Raw genomic sequence first — 23,987 nt, 5'->3', positions numbered from 1 at the left:
TATGGCCCAACACCCCTCCCCCAAAGCAAACAAACAGACAAAACATTAACCTGTTATGTTACAAAGAGTAAAGTTAAGAAAACATAGTCAGAATCATGATAGAGTACTATAAAGGTAAGATCCAGAGCTGTAATGAAAAAGTACCTAATGTCATTGCTCTCAAAGCATGGTGGACCATGCTTTTGGGAAGTTCAAAGGCCCCACCATGTGGTGCTGATGCTACAGTAGCATCATTGTGTGCCCTACTGCTTGAATTATCTTCTCCCTTTTAAATACAAAAGTCTGAAGTTTCTAACTCCTGTTACAGCCTATTCCCTGACTTATATTCTCTGGATCAACGTGAAGCCTAACTGCATACTTTGTGCAGATCACTGAAACTTAAAAAATGTTTTTTAAAGCTATTGATTGTTCTCTAACTACATTTCCACTTCTTCATGGCCTGCTACTCCTTTGGAAAGAGACAAACCTAGTTTGATATCATTAGAATGTGGGGAAGAGTTCCGTGCCTGTATCCACTAGCAACTAGGATATCACTTATCACCTTCCTGAGCAAAGAAAGAATTTTAATTTCAAGGGCAGCAAAGTTCTCTGTCATACCGAAGAATGGATCAACTCATTCAGCTACAGCATTTTCTTTTGCTGATATTTGTCCTCATGCCCTTATAAATCTAAAGTAAACATAAGTCATTCACACCTTCCTAATTACAGACACATTCAGAGAAAAATTTTAGTATGCTGCTATGTAATGTGTATGTTTAGAATATATAACCTGTGTTTTACTTGTATTTTGTTATAATTAATAGATTGTGCTTTCAGCAAAACTACTTATATCTAGAGGAAGAATCAATAACTGGAAAAAGTCCCAATGATTTATTCTTAACTTGGTTTGGGGTATTTTCCCCCTAGTCTAGTAGCATTAGGTTTTTTTTTTTAAACATTTACTTTTATATTTCAAAGCAAGATGCTCAAAATGTACTCGAATATGGGCTTCTATTTTTAAGGAGAAATAAGCTCTAATAGAAGTATGTGAGCTTTTTAAATTTACTTTCAAGACTATTAAAGACACCAAAAGTATAGCCAAGTGGATGATAATGCATACTTCTTGATTGCAAAATATTCACCAGTCTCTGGAAAACTCTTCACAGTGTTCAATATTATGCATGGCTTTCTGGATTGACCTAGATTGCAGAAAAACTTAGGTTTTAACAAAAGAAGTTCTAGTCTATTGCTTTACTACTTATTCTTTGCAATGCTTAAATAATTAAAATTAACATTATTGTAAAATTTGATACAATCAAAAGCAAATATGAAAGAAAGAAAGGAAGAAAGAAAGAACAGGAAGGAAGAAAGAAGAAAGAAAGAAAGAAAGAAAGAAAGAAGAAGAAAGAAAGAAAGAAAGAAAGAAGAAAGAAAGAAAGAAAGAAAGAAAGAAAGAAAGAAAGAAGAAAGAAAAGAAAGAAAAGAAAGAAAGAAAGAAAAAAGAGAAAGAAAGAAGAAGAAAGGAAGAAAGAAAGAAAGAAAGAAAGAAAGAAAGAAAGAAAGAAAGAAAGAAAGAAAGAAAGAAAGAAAGAAAGAAAGAAAGAAAGAAAGAAGAAAGAAAGAAAGAAAGAAGAAAAGAAAAAGAAAGAAAGAAAAGAAAGAAAGAAAGAAAGAAAGAAAGAAAGAAAGAAAGAAAGAAAGAAAGAAAGAAAGAAAGAAAGAAAGAAAGAAAGAAAGAAAGAAAGAAAGAAAGAAAGAAAGAAAGATAAAAGAGAAGGAAGGGGAGAGAAAAATTTAAAATATGTGAATTGGTTCTTGTATTTTATTTCAAATTTAATAACAAACTTAAGACAGGTTCTCCAAATAATATATTGAATTCTTTATATTCTTAAATAAAATACCCATTTCCCAAAACTTGTATCCATACACTATATTTGTTTTATTTATCTGAGTTTTTCTTAACATACTACCATAAATACAATAGGCAATAATTGTATTAAGTATTTACTTAATCAGGCTATTGCTATAATGTCCCAGTCCCAGCCAGAATCTATAAACAAAGAGCAGTGACCCAAGAAAGAGCTCCAGCTACAGGTTTATGTTTTAATCAAATACTGAAAAACACTGAAATTTCGGCAGAGAATCCCTAGGTTTCCCTACCACTGGAGTGCTTGCAGAGATGATTGCAAATGATTGGAGATGATTGTAGGCAACTAATAAGATTAAGTCCTCCTACTGACCTTAGTTTTATGATCCCTTGAAAAATCAGTTCACCCACTGATTCTGCAAGCATTTCAGTGGCATCTAATATTGGTCAGGAATCATGCCAGATGGGAAAGTAAATGATAAATACAACCCCTGACCTCCAAGTAGATCATATGCAGGAAAAGAAGAATCTAGACTGCCTTTTTGAGAATGAAGCTGAAAGTGTAAAATCGTGTTTAATAGAAGACCAGCACTGGTAGTGCTATTGTCTTGCATACAGTCAATCCAGATTCAATCTCTGGGCAATCCCCATCTGGTTCCCAAGCACTGCCGGGAGTAATTCCTTTGTGCAGAGTCAAAGTTAACCCTGATTTACATAGAGTGTGGCCTCAAAACCAAAAATATAAATGATCAAAGCCCAGGATAGTGCAAAACAGAGCTTAGGTTTCAATTTTTATAGATCTTGGAAGAGTATTCCTGAGGTATAAAGGATACATGTTGCAGTGATGAGGAAACTGAGAAGGTTGCCAAAATATGGACGGATAATAAATTGGATTCATAATTGTCTTTGTGAAGACTTCAGGAAAATAAAACAAAGGTGAAAAATAGTTTTTTTCCCCTCAAGCCAGGATCCCAGTGAATGCCTCCTCTGTGTCACTTTCATTTTTTTCTTGTTTTTTTTTTTTTTTCTATTTTCTTAATATCCGTCTGTCTTTCTAAGGGACTTTAAACTTTTTACTGGTGGCTTGAGTGGTTATCAGACCTTCACTACAGTACCCAGCCCTGTTGAGTCATTCAGTGAAGAGTCCTTTTTCCCAGGAACCAGCAGGGGGTGCATAGACTAAATAAAAAATAAAGAAACAACTAATAAGCTTCATGCAGAAAGACTTTCTGACAAATTTCTCGTAGCTGGGAATTATTCTAAAATGTGCTGCCAGATGGGATAGGCAGGAAAAAGGTTAAGGTTAAGACACTTTCTTTGCATCCAGCTGGTCCTGCCTTGATCTCAGCCACCGCATATGGTCCCTTGAACAGCTCTGGAGTGATGCCCGAGCTTAGAACACCGAGCAGTCCCTGAGCACCGGTAGGTGTGGGCCCAAAGTCCCTTCCTTGAAAAAGCAAAAATTAAGGTCTTACACAGATAGCGACTGACAATGCAATCTGACTTCAATAAAGTATATTAGAAAAATAGAAAAGTTTTTTAAAGCTTGTATGCAATCTTTGTTCTGCTCTCTCCGTAGACAGTCTTTAGTTTCCTTGATAACTAAGAACTAAAGACTGTAGTCTCCCAACTTCTCAGAACTTAATTATTCACCTCACTACTTTGTTGTTGCTGATATTGTTGTTTCTTGGCCACACCCCTGGTGACACTCAGGGGTTACTCCTGGCTATTTGCTCAGAAATCGCTCCTGGCTTGGGGTCCTTCCTAGATCAGACAGGTGCAAGGCAAATGCCCTACCACTTGTGCTCAGGCCCTCCACTCACTGTTTTGAATCAAATTGTATTTCAATACTGTTTTCCTCGCTTACCTGTTGTCTTTAGTCTTTGCCATCAGTAACTCAGCAGCCTAAAATATTTTCATACTCTTTAATGTGGTTTACCAAGCCCATCCCACTGCTGCCTCACTCTCTCACCTTGTTTTTCATAGCCCTGTCTTGTATTTTATGCTCCAGTGACTCAGCATTGCTCAAACCTCTCAGCATATTTTATGCTTCATCTCTTCTCCTTGCTTTTGTGCTTACTGACAATCTAGAGCTATCTGCCCAAACCCCTACTTATTCTCTATGAATCTGTAGTGATATTACCTTTACTTAATGAAAAACTACTAGAGTTTTGAGGGGAAAAAGATAGATAGCATTGTAGGGAGGCACTTGCCTTACATGTGACTGGCCTTTATAAATTTGATCCCCTATAATCTACCATGGTTCTCTGAGCACGACAATGAGTGATCCCTGAGTGCAGAGCCAGGAATAAGTCCTGAGCACAGCTGGGCATGGTCCTGAAAGAAACAAAACAAAGGCAAGAACTTCACTTATTTATTGACTTCTAATTTGTATCTCCACATAGATTGATAAGCAGAAAATAATCAACCAATAAAAAGAAAGAAGGAAGAGCAAGAATAAAACAAAAGAATGAATGCATGTTAGAGTGAAATATGTTCCAATAAAGACATCTAGAAATTCTTAACCACCATATTTTTTTTGGTCTTAGAGGGCCACCATATGGTGATGATGTGGTCTGAGATAGCCTAAATTTTCCATATATATATGCATTAGTTACTATTATTACTATTATTGTTGGTGTTTTTATTACTACCTTGATACATCACTCACTGTTATGTGCATTTGCAGAAGAAGTCTTCATTAAAAACATTTTTCTCTATCCTTTGAATCCTGAAAAGCTTCAAAAACCTTCATGTAGTCTGTTATTCACTTCATCAGTTCCTACCCTGAGGTTCTCCCACTGGCTTAGAAATTGTAAGCCACTAGGAAGAGAGAAACAAAGTTCAGTTCTTTGACTATGTATATGCTAAATGTCAAGTATTACAAACTTCAGAGTTATCCTTCATCAACAATGCTAAACTATAATGAAAAACAATTTCACTTGTACTCAACCAAGCATTTGATGTGGATACCATAATGCTTTGCCATCGGCCTCAAAAGCCAGGATAAACCCCTATGATTCCTTATGTTCTACTTTCCTGAGTGCCTTCAACAAAGGAAACTGTTGATTTAGACTTGTCAGAAATATACTCTATAAAAAAATCACCTCACTTCAGGACTTTTTATTTTCACCAGGCTCAAATAATATATGTAAACAGGAGGGTCTACCAGAAATACACATATAAAAGAGCTACATAGAATTCTGCAGTTAATGACAATCCCATTTAACTGTACCTATACCTGAATAAAGACACCAAAATCCAGACTGTGCAGATGTGTCTCTAAGAGAAAGCCTTATTCTTACTAACTCCAAAGTGAGTCATATTACTTCCACTACAGAGAAGAATTAAATCTTCATAGGTTCTTATGTAAATAAATATGTGTTCCTCATATTCCCATTGTGGTAAAGATAAATATTCCAAAATTAATAGAAAACAAAACTAGACTTTGAATTTAAAGGGCATGTCCAAGTTGACTACAATAAAATAAACAAATACAGTACAATTCTTCTGTTTTAACTCTTGGAGCATTTTTTATTCCTGATTGTAAACTTCTGATCATATGCTACCCCAATGATAAGATGAACCCAAGTCCAATCTGAGTTGGAGTGTATCCTAAAGGAATTAAGAGATAAAAACAAATCCAGGGATTTTAGGAACAGAGAAGAAATATTCTCTTCCCTTGTGGTCTTTTTGTGAGCTATTTGAAAGATCAAATTCAAATCCAACAGGTTGATAGAAGAGAAAAACAATTATTTAGATACATATAAAGAGCACTTATGCAGCTATAGGTTCTTAAGCAAGTAAGAGAAAAATGAGGATTCATATTGGAGCTAAAAAAAATGAGATAGGATTCAGAGCTCCTAGAAGTGATGGGGGTCTCGGGACATGTGGGTAAAGAGGATAACTCGAATGACAAAGACCAAATGCTCTATAAATAGACAAAGATCCTCTATAACTAGGCTTGCCCTGCCATAGAGAAATGTCTTCAATAAAATGGTTCTTTTAGATAAAATGTCTAATTCTGGGTAATGCCTCCAATTTTTATTCTATTTTCATAGGGATTTCAGGGAGTGGTAAAAGCTCCTGTGGGGCCTCAATTGACAGTAGCTGAAAGAATGTGCATTATTTGAGACATCTTTCAGAGCTCTTTCCTTCAAGGCAATGATAAATATATCACAACCACATTTAGTTCAATATCCATGTATCCAAATGAAGCTAGTAGGGATGAATTTCTCTTAAAGACAGAATGATTCATTTCTGGAATAGATATAGGGGTGACGGGCTGGTTCTAGAAGTAATTTTATTAGAACCAGTGCCAAAGAATACCAGGAGTGGATCAACCCTACTCCAATGGGCATAACGTCTGGGCAGCCCAAAAGTCTCCTGAAACTACAGAGGAAAAGCTACCTTCATCTTCTAGAGCCCTTAAGCCACGACCTTCATAAGACAAATGGCCTCCAAAGCTGCAGGTAAAAGGCTGAAATATTTAAGCTCCTTCCCTCTAGCAATCTGTCTGTGGTAATAATGTCCTATAGATAAGGAAGCAGGTATGAAAGGCAGCGTTTTGAATAATGGGGTGCATTTCATCTTCTTATTTATTTTCCCCCAAATGCCTTCAGAAAAGAAAATCAGCATTTGAGCAGCTGTGGGCAATTCACAAGTCGCTGCCTAGCTCTTCCTAAGGAATGAGACTTTATTTTCAGATTTTAATTTAAAACTCAGAGTTGACCCCAAACCCATCATTACAGTTGCTTGCTAATCGCAGCTAGCTTGTGTATTTTCTTCATTACTGCATGCAATTTGTTCTTGTTTGGGTTTTCTTTATTTTTTCTTTTCTGATTGTTCTCTCGAGCTGAATTCTGCTTATGCAGATGTGGAGAGGGATGCAGAGTGGGCATGGAGTATTTGCATAACACCTATCTCTTCTCCACCAACATCACCTACAAGCATAACTCCAATGACAATGAAGCTTCCCTGATGACCCACACACAGGCTGCCTGGTTTTCTGGACCCATTTAGAAATATGGTTTCCTTGTACACACTCATTGTAAGGAGAGTCATTCGTAATCCCCCCCTGCAATGTCTTTCTGCCCCCTTGTCTACTCCAAATTATGTACAGAAATATAGGTTCCTCCTGAGCAGGCATTACCCACAAAATAAATGCAGTCATCTGTAGAAAGGCATTTGTGCATGAAGACAATAATAAGAAATGACTAGAAGAAACCAGTGGCAAGTCACAAGTTAGTCGTAGCTGATAGCTTTTGTACAGCCTGTCTCAGGCAATTTGGTGGGGATGATTTCAGCCTGCACGTGGGAGACACCCAGCTGGTTAATCCTCTGGCCCAATCTACATCAGATCTTTCCACAAGGGCCTTTTCCCCAAGTCACTCAAATGACGAAAAGCTAGCAGTTCCCTTTTGCCTCTAATGTTTGCTGCAATGCAGTCTTGTCTTAGTTTATGAACTCCTTTATTGAGAGTCTGATGGTAGAAATACATGATAAAAGGCTGTTTTCACAGTTTATTTCACCTGTTATTGGACTTTTAAAGGCTTTTATTCTTCGCCAGAGCCATCAGTGGCTTGGCAAATATGACAGGTGTGATTAGGCTGGCACCTTACTTAGCTGTCACGAAGGTAAAGCGGCATTTCATTGGAGGAGAATCCTTTGCCTTCACTGGATTACTTGCCTTTGAAGAGTGCTGTATTAGTCCCTTATGAATTCAACTCCAGCTCTGCCAGAATCTGCAGGGCACAGTGAGTGCTTTTCCAATTGAGTTGAATGCAAAGTTTGTACTCAAATAGCAAAGGGTTCCCCTTTCCTCTCTAAAAGGTCTCCTTATGGGTGATTTTCATTTTCTCCTTTGACCTTTTTTATGCCATTTAATTATTTTTCATATTTTCTGACATAACATTTATTACTTTCATAATCATTTATTTGAAAATCAGAAGGCCCAAGCACTCTACCTCCAAAAGGGCAAATTTTATTCAGAGAAATACATACAATACAGACTTCCCCATGATTGCTACAACCTTAGTATTTTAAAATGATTATCTACCTAGTGAAGTTAGAGGAGCATTGTCTTAAGCATGGAACTAATCAGAGGCATAGTTGTAGCTTTCAAGATGCCATCTTATACGGCATATATCATCTTTTAACTTTGTACATGCCCTGGGTGCATAAAAATTGACCACAAATTCAGGCTTTTAGGTTAGGCATTAGGAAACATTAAGTAATAATTCCTGGCTAGAAGGGCAGCTTAAAACCCAGATCCTAAAGATGCATATGGCCTTTCCATGACCACAGAAGCAGGTAGGTCTAAATAAGACTCCTATCATGAACCTGAGCTTCTCAACAAATGGAAGAGGTGGATTAAGAAGTTTCCTTGTTGCCACGACTTCTAGCAACTAATATTCCACTGATTTCTAGTCTCTATACCTATCCTTATGACTTCAATTATCTGCTTAAAAGCTAATCTTTGTATTACAAATGCTTCCTCAATATCATCTCTTTATCCCTCTCCTTCACACACACACACACACACACACACAGAAATGTGCACATACATTATACATACACAATTACATTATTACAATGGTCACTATTTTATATATGAGTAGACTTTGGAGCAGAAACTTTCCTAACTCCTATACTACTTTGAAATACTGGGGCCGGAGAGATAGCATGGAGGTAAGGCGTTTGCCTTTCATGCAGAAGGACGGTGGTTTGAATCCTGGCATCCCATATGGTTCCCCCGTGCCTGCCAGGGGCATTTTCTGAGCATAGAGCCAGAAAGTAGCCCCTGAGCGCTGCCGGGTGTGACCCAAAAACCAAAAAAAAAAAAAAAAAAAAAAAAAAAGAAAGAAAGAAAGAAATATTTTGCTAATGCTTATGGACTTTGAGTACTCCAAAGCTAAAGGGGTCCATATTCTCTGATAAGAGGGTGGCTGACCCCACTTCTTAATGGCCACATCACACATACATATAAATCCTCTCTACGTTCCAACGTCTCTTCCATTTATCTCTTGTCTAGAAAAGAAATGTGAAGTTCATGTGGCTTAGTCGACTATCTTTAATCTTAATGAATAACTTTATTCCTGCCTCTCTGATCAATGGTTATTCAGGAAGCCCACAAAGGTAGTGTTCTCTCTTATTTCAGCAAGGTAGGGCATAGATATGATGGAAGGCCCTGGAATCTTTGAATCAAACTGTCAAAAACATGGAAACAATCTGCTTAGAAGTTCACTGCACACAAAACTCAATTCCCCATCCAGATCAGCTATTTTCTTGATATTGGTTTTGTGTGATTTTTTAACTCAAATGAGGAAGATTAGGAAAACTGCTCTTAGAATATCTGCAATCCCTTAGCTCAGCCTCTCATACCTTCATGATACAGGACTGATGGCTGGAATAGGGTTGCAATCTTTGCTCAGCATCTCATTTCAACCCTATTAAAATACGTTCACAATTATTGTGACCTTGGGTCAATAATGAAGAGACTTAATAGACTTCAATAACTCTCCCAGTTTCTTGACATTTCAAAGTAAGACCAAGAAAAACTCCCATGGTAGAAAGAAGAAACAGAAACAAAATGTATTAATGAAGACACTACATAGCTAAAATCAATGTTTAGTTTTCCAGAAACTATGCTAAGCAATTTTTACATATTTTATCGATTGACTCTGTAGGTTCTGTGGTTCTCAACATTTTATAGAGGAGAAAACTTCAGGATACAGAGTTTTAATCAGGGGATATAATAAGGAGGAAGACTCAGTCAGGTTCTTTAAGCACCAGGTAGTAGAACTTTCCAGAAAAGGAACACCCAAACTCTATAATCTGGTATTTTATGAATGTTCAGAAGCACTCTAGGCTTTTATTTTAAAAAATATGAACAGAACATCAATGATATATGAAGAAAGTTTTGTGTTGGATATTGAGAGTGAAGTCAGCCAGTTCCCAATCTCTGATGAAATTATGATATATACACACTTTAATCTTGAGTCAACCTGACATTCTGTTCATCATGTAACCTTGAATGTCTGGTTGATGGTGGTTAAAGGTCTTAGTGATATGTCATTTTTCAGTGTTCTAGATATTCTCCATCACTCTGAAATTCTTTTTTCTTGGTCACCTGTTTGCTTTACCTCAAATTACCTACAAGATTATTTCTATGAACATTTCTAGATCAGTTGGATAATCCTAGTGGTACAACACAGTAGGATTTCAAAATAAAATTCCTGGTGTTTGGAGCTTAGCAGCTCTTCAGAAAATTGTGGTGCATTTATTTTACATCTTTATCAGTTTATTTGTTCTTTTATATTTTAAATCTTGAGGAGAAAGAAACCAAGTTGCTAGAGTCATATGTGTCATTTAATTTTGGGAACCAGACATTTTCTGTAAGGACAATAAAGAATTAAGTAATACATCTTCATGGAGCTCAAATTTGAGCATCATGCCTGGTTTCAGTTATTAACTTGTATGGCCTAAATTCAGTTCCTACTTAAACAATATACAAGTTTTTGGAAAATCATGGAGTGAGAAATTTGGTGCTTTAACTCATCACCTGTATGATTCAGTACCCTGAATTGATAAGCATATACTTCATTGCCAGGGGATATTTTTAAACCATTGCTGATAATCAATAAATTGGTCTGCAGGCAAGACTATAAATTTTTAACTATCTACTCCCTACAATTTGGTGTGGCTTTTTATTTTTCGTTTTCTGCATTCTATTAACTGAAGATTAAACACCTAGGTAAACACCCTTAACATTATATTTGAAATTTTAACAAGTCACGTCCTTTTCTGGCTGAAGTTCTCACTCCAATGGAAAGGAAGGGAATCATTGCAACATGTCTCCACCTGGAGGAGAAAGGCAAACCCCACTCTGAACTCCCCCAGGATTTTGAAGTGAATCACACAAGTGCCTTGGAAAGTTACTGTGGCTGCAAAATAACACTATTAAAGGCACTATTTTAAACTAAATTGATTCTTTGTTCTTTAGCCAATTGGCTAATCCTCCTCTGGAGACAGGCTTCCATTTAGGAAAGCTAAAAACACAGCTTGCAGACTGAGACTTAGAGGAGACCAGGGATATGCTGACATAAACATTAAGTAGGCTTGAGCTGAGAGGGCAGCTGCATCTTGATTAGCTTCTCGAGGTTTCTCCAGACTTTGTGGTCTCCTGTGCAAGAGCAAATATTGGCAGAGTTAGAAGTGAAGTCAAGGGAAAAGGAGAGGGCAAAGCCTGAGGCCTGGGACACTGACCCTGTAGCCAAGATGCCCACCACCTGCATGCCAGCCATAGGTTCCAGCTATGAACCTTTTCCCTGCTGGAATCTCTCAATTGACTCCAAATTCCTACACCTCCCTAAGAAAACTAGTATCTGGGTCTTCATCTTCACAATATGAAGACTCTAGGTGGAAAACGGAAAACGTTCTATTGCTTTAGGTTAGTGCTACATTCTACATGCAGGAGTTAGGGGGAAAGAAGGGTAATAAGTTTAAGGCAAGGGCATTACAGAGCCTCATAAAAACTTCACTTAAGTGGAACATTTATAACTTCCATTTTATTTGTAACCTTTTGCTATCATTTCATTCTTTTATAGTGTTTATTCAGTGTAGAAAAATAAATTGAAAGAAATGATCCATCATCTCAAAATTCTTTCATATGTATAGTCATTTATAAGTTATGAAATAAGCAAAAAAGATGAATAAAGATGTTAGATAGCTTCTTTACTTATTTGTTCATAGTATATCAATAATATATGCTATATATATTTTGCTGAATTATGATAATAAAATTCACCTTATTAATTGTGACTATTGATTGTGCATGTCAACTTGTCCATACTACATGGTTCCCAAATATTTAAGTGCTGTTTTCTGAGAGGATATGAAGGAGAGGAGCATTTGAATCAGTAGACTGAATAAAGCAAACTGTAGGGGTGAGCATCTCCAATCCACTGAGGCTCTAAAAAATAATTATTGACATGTAATATATTATATATAATATTGAACTATCGTATATAATAATTAGATGTGCAATATGTAATCATTGGACAATATTATGTTCATCCACCGAGGCTCTGAGAATAACACAGAGTAGAAGGAGGAAGAATACACTCTTCCAGGCTGCTGGTTTTAACTGGATCTTCTGTGCCCTTGGACTGGGAATTACTCCAACAACTTCAACCTTGTGCTATAACTATGCCTTGTGATTTTCTGAATTTCCAGCTTGCAGAAAGAGAACAGAGAATAAATTTTCTCAGTCTCTATAATTGTATAGGCATTATAATGTACATCACTAGATAATAGATAAGTGATAGAATCCTAATTAATCTATGTAAATATACACCTACATTAATAAAGTTAGTGTCTATTTTCCATCATATTACTAACTATAATGTTTTTTTTTTTTTGGTTTGGGGACCACACCTGGCAATGCTCAGAGGTTTCTCCTGGCCTTGTGTTCACGAATCACTTCTGGAAATGCATGGGGATTATACGGGTGCCCAAGATTGAATTCAGGTAGGCTATGTGCAAGGAAAGCATCCTATGAACTGTACTATCTCTTCCATCTCTTAAATTTAATTTTTGTTAGTTTCCAATTTGGATCTTCTGTATTGTAGCCAAAATTTGAGTTGTAGTAGGCAGATGACTAAGAGCTTTCTTAAACACACAACATTTTGTATTGTTCTAAACCATCTTAGTGGAGATCAGGCCTAAACATTTCTCTCACCCTGGAGACTAGTTTCAATGCCTGGACTAGGATAGTAGATGAAGGCCTGGGGTGTTGCCCAGGGTTAAGAAAAGCAAAGTACAACAAACTCAATCTATTTATTTCTTGGAGTTGGGTCAATTGGGACATCCTCAGAGAATCTCACACTGGTGTCAGACCCAAATAACTATGAAAGAGCGGCTTGGCAGGGAACCCAAGTTCTCCAAAAATATCAGCCAATTCAGCCCTTCTGGGTACAGCCTGTGGGACTTCTTGGGAAAAATAAACTCCAGTCAACTTCTACCAGCCTGAGCCTGACTATGCTTCCAGTAACCATTTTAAGGGATTCAGAACAGTGATCTTAGCATATGTGTCTCTTATTTCCACTGTTCTCAGAATGGCTTTAAACTAAATTTTAAACATAACAGCTTAAAGAATGACTGCATGGAGAGACTGTACTGGAAGGTGTAAGGGGAGTAAGCTGGACTATCTTCAATTAGAATGTCATCGATACATAAAATAAAATATGCAAAGACTTCCCTGGGTTGCCAACTTCTTTATAATTGATTGAAGTGAATCACCGAGAAAAAAAAAACCTTTAATCTTTAAGGCAATATAGCTCTGAAATATTAATACTGGAAATGTAGTTCCATTTTTTTAAATCAGCAAATGTTCCACCTACCTAGTCTGAGTTGTCATTTGGTGTGCTTGTTCATGAAGCAATTCCATGCTGAGGGCAATTTAGGCTCAAAAAAATTTAATGTCAGACAAAGCTAAAAAATTTGATTGGCATTGTTCTTCATATTAAGCAGTGCAATATTAATTTTTTTTATCTAGGGAAGGAGAAACAAAATGAAAAGAACAATCCTAAAACTGTTCCCTGTATTGTCTCTACTGTGTGTTAAAGTCCAAATGCAGGTGTTCAGAAGAGCTGCAGGTAGAAATAAATGACTGTTCTAGGGTTTCTGCCCTGGCCATCTTGGCTTTCCACTAACTGTTGATGCCACCATTGAATCAATGCATGAGAGCCAGCTGGACACAGCTCTTCTCAAAACTCATTTAGGTAGCTGAAATAGTCCATTGTGATAACTTGTCCACCACAAAAAACTTGGAAATGCCAATAATCGGGCTTCCCCCACCCCTCCTTAGAGCTGTTTGTCAAATATTTCCCAGCTTATTGTTGTTTTATGCTTTTGTCAACATCCAGTAAGTCACTGTCTGAAGCCAGGCATCACTAGGGCAGAGGTCAACATCTGGTGGTCCACACACACTCTTTAGGAACATTCAAGAGGACTTCATTACTTATTAATAGAAGATCTAATGTTAGATTCATGAAAAATAGGCATTTTCTTCTATTGCAAGAAAAGATTGAAATTCTACTTCTAATTCTCATTTCACTTTAATATTCCCAAGACATATTGACACCCTGAACTCTCACAGTAGTTAAAATAAGAAATTAAATTAGGAACTCTTGAGCTGCATATTGTCATTTTCTCATATGTCCATTTGTTAAGTCATTATGTCATTATGTTTTCAAAATAGATGTGACTCTTTCTGGGTTATTCTAGATAATAAATACATTATACCTGCAGGTATATCTTAGATGCACACCAGTAAGCATTTGGTGCCCAAGTTCATTGATTGACTTACATTTTACAAAATCCATAGTACACATGCTGATAATTTTCACATGATCACCTAAAGATCCATAGTTAACATTCATCAGAGCATTAATAAAGACAAAGGAAAAAAACAGACAAAAGATCAGTAGGTTATGATTCTTTCAACCTTTTTGTTCATTACTTTATTTAAATGCCATGCTTTTGATAATAATAATTTTAGCTAAGAATTTAAACTTACATAGATCATAAAGTGCTTCAAACATTCTGCATTACTAAATACTATTAATTTTAAATTCTTTTACTATTTTAATGTAAAAGAAATAGATAAGACAATGCTTAAAATTGTCTACCAAAGACCAATCAATCACACATATTTTAGTAGGATATTAATCCACTCTCTTTACCAACTGCCCACTTTAATAAAAACTCCGAAACATCAATTGGCAGCTTGGATACACACACACACACACACACAAGAAAGAAAAGAAAACTCAATGCCACCTTTGTTACTCTGAGATCAAGTTAACTTGGGAATGTCTGAATTAAACCTCCGTCTGCTAGAATTCATTAGATGAAATTACTTGAATCAATTATTATAACAAATCACCACCACCTAGAGCCTTACAACAATATATATACAGCACAGCACGATACCCTGAACATTCCAGTACCACCAGGAATGACCATGAAGCACATAGCCAGCAGTAACCCCTGAGCACTGCTGGATATGACCCAAACCACTCCTCAAAAAACATAACTAATAACAACAGATTTATGATTCTACAATTCTGAATGGATAGAAGTCCACAATGAGAGTCTACAACAAATATTACAAACTGAAAAATTAAAGTACAAGAAAACAATCCACCTGAGCACTAGGACAAAGAAAATTTTCTAGTTTTAGAAGCCAAGAAGCTTCAGTTTCCAGAAATTATTTAGAAAACTATACTCAACTGGGGCTGGGGTTATAGCACAGCAGGTAGGCCATTTGCCTTGAACACAACCAATCTGAGTTTGATCCCCGGTGTACCATATGATTCCCTGAGCCTGCCAGGAGTAATGAGAGCTATTCTCAGTTCTTTGAAATCTCTTTTTTTTTGTTTGTTTGTTTTTTGTTTTTTGTTTTTTTTTGGGGGGGGGGGTTGGGCCACACCCGGCGTTGCTCAGGGATTACTCCTGGCTGTCTGCTCAGAAATAGCTCCTGGTAGGCACGGGGGACCATATGGGACACCGGGATTCGAACCAACCACCTTTGGTCCTGGATCGGCTGCTTGCAAGGCAAACGCCACTGTGCTATCTCTCCGGCCCCAAAATCTCTATTTTTTTTTTAATTCCTTTCCAAATTTCTTTCTCTCCTACTCCCTCCTTTTCCCTTCCTTTATAAGATCACTGAGATCACATTGAGTTCACATATTCTAGGATCATAATTTATCTGTAAATCTTTAATTTAATCATACATACAAAGCCCCTTTTGTTCTTTAAGGTATCACATTCACTGCCTTTGAGAAGTAAGGCATGGATATCTTAATGGTTTTCTTTGTCTTGTTTTCCTCACTCAATAAGGAAATAAGCCATTAGAGACTAGAAGAATCAGGCTCATGTTTGTAGTAAAACAAAATTAGTAAATCTGTTGCCTATATTAGTTTAAAAGATTAAATATAGATTTATGTGTTGTACTAAAGAAATTTCCAGGCAGAATGTTGAACATGCCAACAATCTTTCTGTTATAAGTGAGAAATAGTTACAGAGAGCTAGTCAGTTTGTAAAAAGAATTTCAAGAAAATATAGAAGGACCAATATTTTGGGTTAGAAAATAAAACTATTTCACATTTTCCTCTAAGTTGCAAAAGATCCGAGAAATAAGAAATGACCTCAAGGTTGAGATCAAATGAAAAGTTTATCTCTAAGACCTTTCATTAATGCCATAAAAAGATTTAGCAAAGTGCTAGTTATAGCCTCTCAACTAGAATATAGAGGTTCTTAAGATCTCAAAGGCAATATCTCATAGCTCTCAGCGCAAAATAGAGATATAACTTAAAATACATTGTTGGATGTGACTCCACAGTCTCAAGGTAAATCCAGAAAGATTCATAGACTCCCCACCAAATAGTTAAATGTAAAAGTTCATGTGACTTGCATGTGGCTTGTTCTGTTTGTATATCCAGAGCCACGTGTCTCTCAAGAACTGCCAGTGGTGACTCCCTGAGTCAGAGCTGAGAGTAGTCCCCTAGTACCACTGAATCCTCCTCCCACAAAAATGTATGGGACCATCTTATAGTATAAGGGGTAGAGATCCTTCAAATTGATGAAAGGCTGTTACTCTTCAGTGTTCTACAAGCAGAAAGTATAGAAAGCAACTGAGCAACAAATGCAGTACTTTTCTTTATGAAAAGGCAAAGCCAGAGCAAAAATGCAGTAGATTCATAGAAGAATGAATTAGGGGTCCACTATCAGGAAGCAGAACTCTTCCTAACTCTTTCCCAAATCTGAACTGTGTGCTAGGCTGGATGTCAGAATTTTATGGATCAATGATATCTATGGTTTTTATTTAGCTTCTCTTTTTGAAATAAGACTATCTAGCATGGTTAGCATGACTTTGTCCTCTGACTTTCCAATATTAATTAAGAGCAGGGCTCAGGTAACTTAAACTTTAGTCTTCAGGTTTCTAAATTAAATAAAGTATACCCAAAGGGCCTTCTCTACTTCTACACTTAACTCAAATCATGAATTCATGAATTGCTCTCAGTATTGCATACTTAGGTGAGATTCTGAGAACCTTAGTAGTTATAAGTATATGTATAAATGGGAGAGACAAAAGAGAACGCTATTAGATTGTTGTAATTTCCCTGCCAATAAATCAAACCTCTAATAATCTGAACTTTGGTTTAATCTCTTCTTGCATTAACTTTAATTCCTTTGATTCCTCCATTTAATTTTTTTTTACATTCTTCCTGTATTAACTAACTACCTACATATCTTTGGCCATTGTTGATGTTAGCAAACATGACACAAATATAGATTTTAAAGGTGTTTATATATAGTTAAAGTTAATACTCTTTCAAGGGAGTCCCCACTTTGGCTCAGATCTACCTTTAAAGAAATAGGTGAAAGGACTCAAAGCTATTTCCCCTGTCCAAACTGACCTTAATATGCAACTAATTTTCCAGATTAATGCAGCAATATTAACATGTATGGATAAAATCAACAAAAGACCACACAGCTAATCCACAGAATAATTATACCAAAGTAGGTAACTAAAAGAGTAATTTAGTAGGAGCATGGACTCAGGGATCCATTTCAAACAAGTAAGATTAAGCAACTATTTTAATGCCCTTAGTAGTAGCCACTTAGTAACCAGAACTATCCTTCTTTCCCACTTTAATCTTTCCCACCTTATTGCTTCTTTTCATGGGTACCCAACAGTCCTTCACAAATTCCATTCTTCTTCACCATAATCCAACCCCTGTCCACACTTACTTCCACCACAAGATCCATTTAAAAACTTTCTTATTTAGTAGCATTGTTAATATTTATTAAATCCAAGTACAGTTTGTTTTTTTAATAGCATCACATTTCTACAATACAATAAATATGTTCTTGGGTCTCTTACAATTCGAAACTTCAAACTACAGTTACAAGTGTATAATGAGAATAAATTTTCTTCATCAAAAGAAACTCACTTTAAATGATACTTCTCTTTTTCTAATTATTTTGGCAAGAATATCTGGTGCTATTTTACTATCATTATTCTTTCTTCCAATGCTCTACTTGTGCCTGGACTCCCTAGCAAAGTCAAGAAAATTAGAAACTTCTCTACCACATAGATTGATGAGGCAGATCAAGTATTTCAGTGCTCAAGTTCCTTCTGGGAAGTAACATTCATGCTTAGGAAGTAACTCTTCCAGGTTGTAGCTCCCTTGGAAAATGAAAGGAGGAAATGATCCTAACAGGCTCCCTTACTCACGGAAAGAAAACAAGTTTTCACATACATCATTTCACTCTCTACTCTCATACCTGCAAGGTAGACAGAGCTATATCATATTCATCTGTGCATAAGGAAAAAAAAAACTCCAGGATAAGAAACTGGCAGAAGGTCACCAACTGCATAAAGAGCAACTACAATGTAAACTCAGAACCATCTTTTACACAGTATTCTGACAGCTACTTCTTAGTGTCAAAACTGGAAGCCAAGTTTGTAAGGATCTGCTCTATATATAAGGAGGTAAGTTTGAGCTCATATTACAACTTTTGTTACGAATTATGAGTACTAGTGACTGCAATTTAGCTCTAAGGTGGGGTTTAGATGAGATGAAGCAAAGGGCAGACAGGTACAGAATATGGTGATATCAAGCTTGATTCTAGAAGTTCTGAACCTAATTCTGGCACTTTCATACTGTGGGACCTGGAAGAAGTTTGTTGTTATTTTTATTCATTATTATTATTATTTTCACTTTTCTGTGCTTCTATTTTCTCTAATTTAACATGGGAATAAAGAAAATAGTCTTGCCTCATAGGATCTGGGGGAAGATAAAAGACAGGCTCATATATGAAAAGTTCCTATAACCGGATCTGACTTAGAGATATCAGCTCTCATTATTTAAATCCTGGCCTATATGTCACATTCAATTCAGTACAAATCCTGTGCTCTCACTGTTTTGTGCTACTTCAACACTTTTAGTGGTTGTTTTCCAGGATCATTTATTCAGTTTCTAAATCAAAATACACAATTTGCTTTTAGTTGGCATTGTTGGAAAATAACAAACTTTCCCAGAATGGAATTCGGCTTCCATGAAACACAAATGAATTTTCTTCCTGGCAGTAGTTGACTGCTATTAAATAAATTATTCATTATATCAAAGGAAAAGACAAAATATTTTTAACAAAAGAGACAGTACCAGCCACCTAATGAAGTACCATAGTCACCCATGGAGTTGAACAGACACCTATCAGGATCAGTGTCTCAGAACAAGACTGAATATCAACCACTCACAAAAGTATATCATTCTCTCTCAAACTCTGGAACTTTGAGCTCCAGGTATGAAGAACAAAGCCATTTAAAACCATGAATAAATTCTAAGTCTGAAACAGAAAGAATTTAAAAGCAATGACAGAAGTTCAATGCATATTACTGAGAGCTACATTATGTTACAGTAAAATTATTAGAATTTAAATACATGATCAAAAGCAAAAGTACAGTCAGCCAGAATGGAAAAATGTAGAGTAGTTGAATCCAAACATAGTCTTCCCCTCTACTTAGACTTTGGAGCAAGAGTAACGGTCTTGATTTCATTACCCTTAACAGATTCCCGAAGAAAGCAGCTCTCCTTACCTCATGACTATACACAGAAAGCTTAAGGAGAGCTGTTTTTCACATAAGCTGCTCTGTATTTAAGCCAACTCCTTCCTCTGTTGCTCAACCAAAGCAAAATCTATCTGTTCCAATGCTGGAAGAAACATTAGCTACAGTGGGTTTCCTGACACAGATGTCAACCTCCATTGAGTTGCCTTCTTGAAGGATTTCCATGTGTACTCCAAACAACAAATTTCACCTTGTATGCAACGCATTGTTCTGTGGTTCTTAGAATTTAAATGGCAGTCTATCCTCCCTGGATCTTTAAGAGAATTTCAAAGAAATGTTATACCTTAAGCCTTCCTGTCATGCAAGAGATCAGATCTTCTAATTGCACATCCGTAAATTAAATTGGATTGCATTTGGATGATTTGTAGGATGACAATCTTATGTCAGGGAAAGTAAAGCAGGGATATTTTCTCTGCTTCACCAATCCTAACAACTATCATGTCTTTATTTCATACAAGTAAATTAGTCCAGCCAAACTACATCAGCTGCATTTTAGACATGGGGGTAATATTTGCAGGAGTAAAGCTCAGTAGGAGCTATCTCTTGTGGAAAAAATTAACATAACCATAGCAAAATGCTTTTATCTTCTGTTATAAAAGTGATACCACTGTCAAAAGGACTTGTAAGTTTATAAGAAACTAATTTATACTGAATCTGTTAAAATATTACTTTTCCCAAGAAATTGTAGATGGGTGGGTGTGTATGAATGGAAGAGTTACACTTAAAAATATTTTGAAATAAAAAACTTTTACTGCAGAAGATTTAAGTTTTGATGGATGCAATCACTTTTTCGAGACTTAAAATTTCTTTTTTTTTCTCTTTTTTATATTTTTTATTTAAACACCTTGGTTACAAACATGATTGTGGTTGGGTTTCAGTCATATAAGATAATTAAAACTTTATTTATTGATTGATTGGCTTTTGGGGCCACTCAGCAGCACTCAGGGGATACTCCTGGCTGTGCACTCAGAAATCATCCCTGGCAGGCTGGGGAACCAGATGGGATGCCAGGAGTGAAACTGGGTCTCTCCTAGGTTGGCCGCATGCAAGGGAAATGCCATACCTCTGTGCTATCTCTCTGTCCCCACCAGACTTAAAATTTCTTTGTTTTCTTTTTGGTTTTTGGGCCACACCTGGAAGAACCCAGAGGTTACTCCTGGCTCTCTGCTCAGAAATTGCTTCTGGCAGGCACAGGGGACCATATGAGATGCCACAATGTGAACTATAGTTGGTCCTAGGTTGACCACTTGCAAGGCAAATGCCCTATCACTGTGCTATCTTTCTGGACCCTAGACTTAAAATTTCTGATGCCAGATCTTATTTTTAGTGAAAATGAAATTAATCTATTTTATTTTACCTACCTATTGATAAAATTCAAATTTTTGCAAGATTATGTTATGAAGAAGCAAAGCAAAATTGTAAAAAGCAAAACAAAACAAACAAAAAAATTCCCAAATTCTGAACCAATAGCTGCACAAAGACCTCTCATTAGATCAATAAAATAGTTACTATTGCCACATTATAGTTGAGAGTCCTGGACAGTCAGTTAAATTATTGAAATACAAAATAACTTTGGTTTAAAAAATGTAATTGAGATTCTATAATTTATAATGATATTAATAATAGTCTCAATGTTCCACATAATTCCAACACTACACTCATCACCAAATGCCTGCTCCCTCTCTCACTAACCCCCAAATCCCTAATTTCTAATTTTCCTGACCCCAATATTTAATTATGTGAATAAATTCATACATTACATTACCTTTGGACCTTTGCTGTTACCTTACCATATATATTATATATATATTATATATATAATCTTTTATGTTTGTGTTGGTTTAGGGGCCACACCTGGGTTTATTCATAGCTCTGAACTCAGGAGTCATACCTGATAATGATAAGGGGACTAAGGGGATCAAATGGGATGCCGGGGATAGATCCCAGTTGATTGAATGGAAGGAAAGCACCAAGCCACTGTACTATTGCTCAGGCCTTCTTGCTGTATAACTTTAAGCCCCACATATAAGAGATATCATTCTATATCTATCCTATTTTAAGTATCTTCTCATACCATGGAGTAGAAGAAGTAGAAATCAATGAAAACCAAGAATAAGAACTATAATCTCATAAATGATAATACTAGGATTAAACTGAGAGCTCTTGACACCAGATAACTTTGTTCATATAATTCAACTCTTGGTCTTAGCTGGAAATACAATATTACAACCTTCTCTCTGAGTTATTAACCAAAACATAAACTCTGTACCCTATGCACTCCTCTCCATGACTGAGTTTATCAATGCTAAGACTTGGAAACACTAAAATCTGTGTATTCCCTTTCACAAAAACAAATCATTTTGCCTGACAACTGGTAGAAAGGCAGAATCAATTCGTGGGAATCACTCCAGTCAATCAACATCTCAACCAACCTCAGAACCAAAATACTCACCAACAACCACAAGTTCAATTAACATTGACTTTAAAGAGGATAAATGTTTATAAACTTAAATATGTGCCTTTCACAAAGACACTACTGATATTGGAGCAACACACTGAGTAAAGGCATATGTGTCACAAATGCAAAACAAGTATCAAACCACAGAACCACATGTGGTTCCCCAATCTTGCTAGAAGTAATCCATGGGACACCATTAGGTGTGACTCCCCATCCAAGAGAAGGAAGTAGGAGGAGAAGAGAACGAAAGAAAAGAAAGAACGAAAGAAAGATAAGAAAGAAAGAAAGAAAGAAAGAAAGAAGAAGGAAGGAAGGAAGGAAGGAAGGAAGGAAGGAAGGAAGGAAGGAAGGAAGGAAGGAAGGAAGGAAGAAGGAAGGAAGGAAGGAAGGAAGGAAGGAAGGAAGGAAGAAGGAAGGAAGAAGGAAGGAAGGAAGGAAGGAAGGAAGGAAGGAAGGAAGGAAGGAAGGAAGGAAAGAAGAGAAGGAAAGAAAGAAGACAGAAAGCAAAGAAAAGAATGAAAGAAAGAAAGAAAAGAAAAGAAAGAAAGAAAAAAGAAAGAAAGAAAGAAAAAAGAAAGAAAGAAAGAAAGAAAGAAAGAAAGAAAGAAGTAAAGAAAGAAAGAAAGAAAGAAACAGACAAAGAAAGAAGGAAAGAAAGAAAGAATAAGAAAGAAAGAAAGTAAGAAAGAAGAGAGAAAGAGGAAAGAAAGAAAAAGTAAGAAATGGAAGAGGAGAGAGAGAGAGAGAGAGAGAGAGAGAGAGAGAGAGAGAGAGAGAGACGAGGAGAGAGAGGAGAGAGAGTGAAGCAAAAGCAAGGACATCAAGGAAACTGCATGGCACTGTAGGGCAGAAGGAACTCGGTTCTCTGTTTAATATATCAAATGCTAGGTGATGGCACCTGGGCCTCCTAAGGCCTTCTTCCCTCAGCCTCAGGGAACCAGGAGAGTTGCAGCTGCTAAAAAGCACAGGCAGCAGCAGAAAAGAAAAGGAAAAAAAAAAAAAAAAACTTAGGTAACTTGAGATTAACTTTCTATCCCTCAGGCAGATATATGCAGAGTGGGCAAGAGCGAAAAATAGAAATTCCCCATCACCTTCTTGCAATCTTCCCCTAGGATTCACCACTGTGCTGTTGACGCTAGCAATATGTACTCCCTCACCCAAACACTGAAGACTGGCTTCTCCCGCAAACACCCCTTTTCACATGCTTTGCTCTCTATTATATTTTTCAATTTTCTAATCCATTTCTTTCAATAGCTTCCGAGAGAAAAGGAAGAAAGCTTTCAAACCATAATGTAAAAAGTATACAAATGAATAACAACATACCGGTGCACTTCTGTATGCCTTTAAGTATTTTGATTTTGTTGACAAAGCATAAAATAAAGCCGATACTAGAAAATAAATTTATTTCTCAGACATAATTCAGGTCTTCCAAAATCAAGTGGAAGCACACAATATTTGATCAAGTGAATCTGATAATAGCTAACTGTGCACTGTTGGTCAATTGTGGGTGGGAACAACTTGGTTTACTGCCTCTGTTTATGACTTATCATTGTCATTTACAATATATTTGGACTCCTAAAGTCTTTAGTAAACACTGTTTACTGCCATGTACAATTTTCCAAACTAATTAACTCCCTGAGCCTCAAATTATTCATCTATCGAATGAAATGGTTCAAATAAAGACTCTTGGATATCCTTCGCAGTTAACTTAGTATTTAACATTATTTTATTATCTTTAATTTAGGGTTAGTAAATATTTGTGTGTGTTACACCCAGTGCTCAGGGTTTATTCCTAAATCTGTGTTCAGGGATCATCCCTAGTGGCGCACAGGGGAATTAAATGAGACCCTGAAGATCAAAATGGGTCAACTGCATGTAAACAAAGCAAAAACCCTGCCCACTATACTAAATTCTTTATAAATTTGTAATTAAAATGTTTAATTTGTAACTTAATAAATTATAATTTAAAGCAACTGAAAAGT

Source organism: Suncus etruscus, chromosome 16 (assembly GCF_024139225.1).
Source record: "Suncus etruscus isolate mSunEtr1 chromosome 16, mSunEtr1.pri.cur, whole genome shotgun sequence".
In the NCBI taxonomy this organism is placed as follows: Eukaryota; Metazoa; Chordata; class Mammalia; order Eulipotyphla; family Soricidae; genus Suncus; species Suncus etruscus.
The sequence above is the reverse complement of the archived record's forward strand: the minus strand, read 5'-3'. Positions refer to the sequence as shown.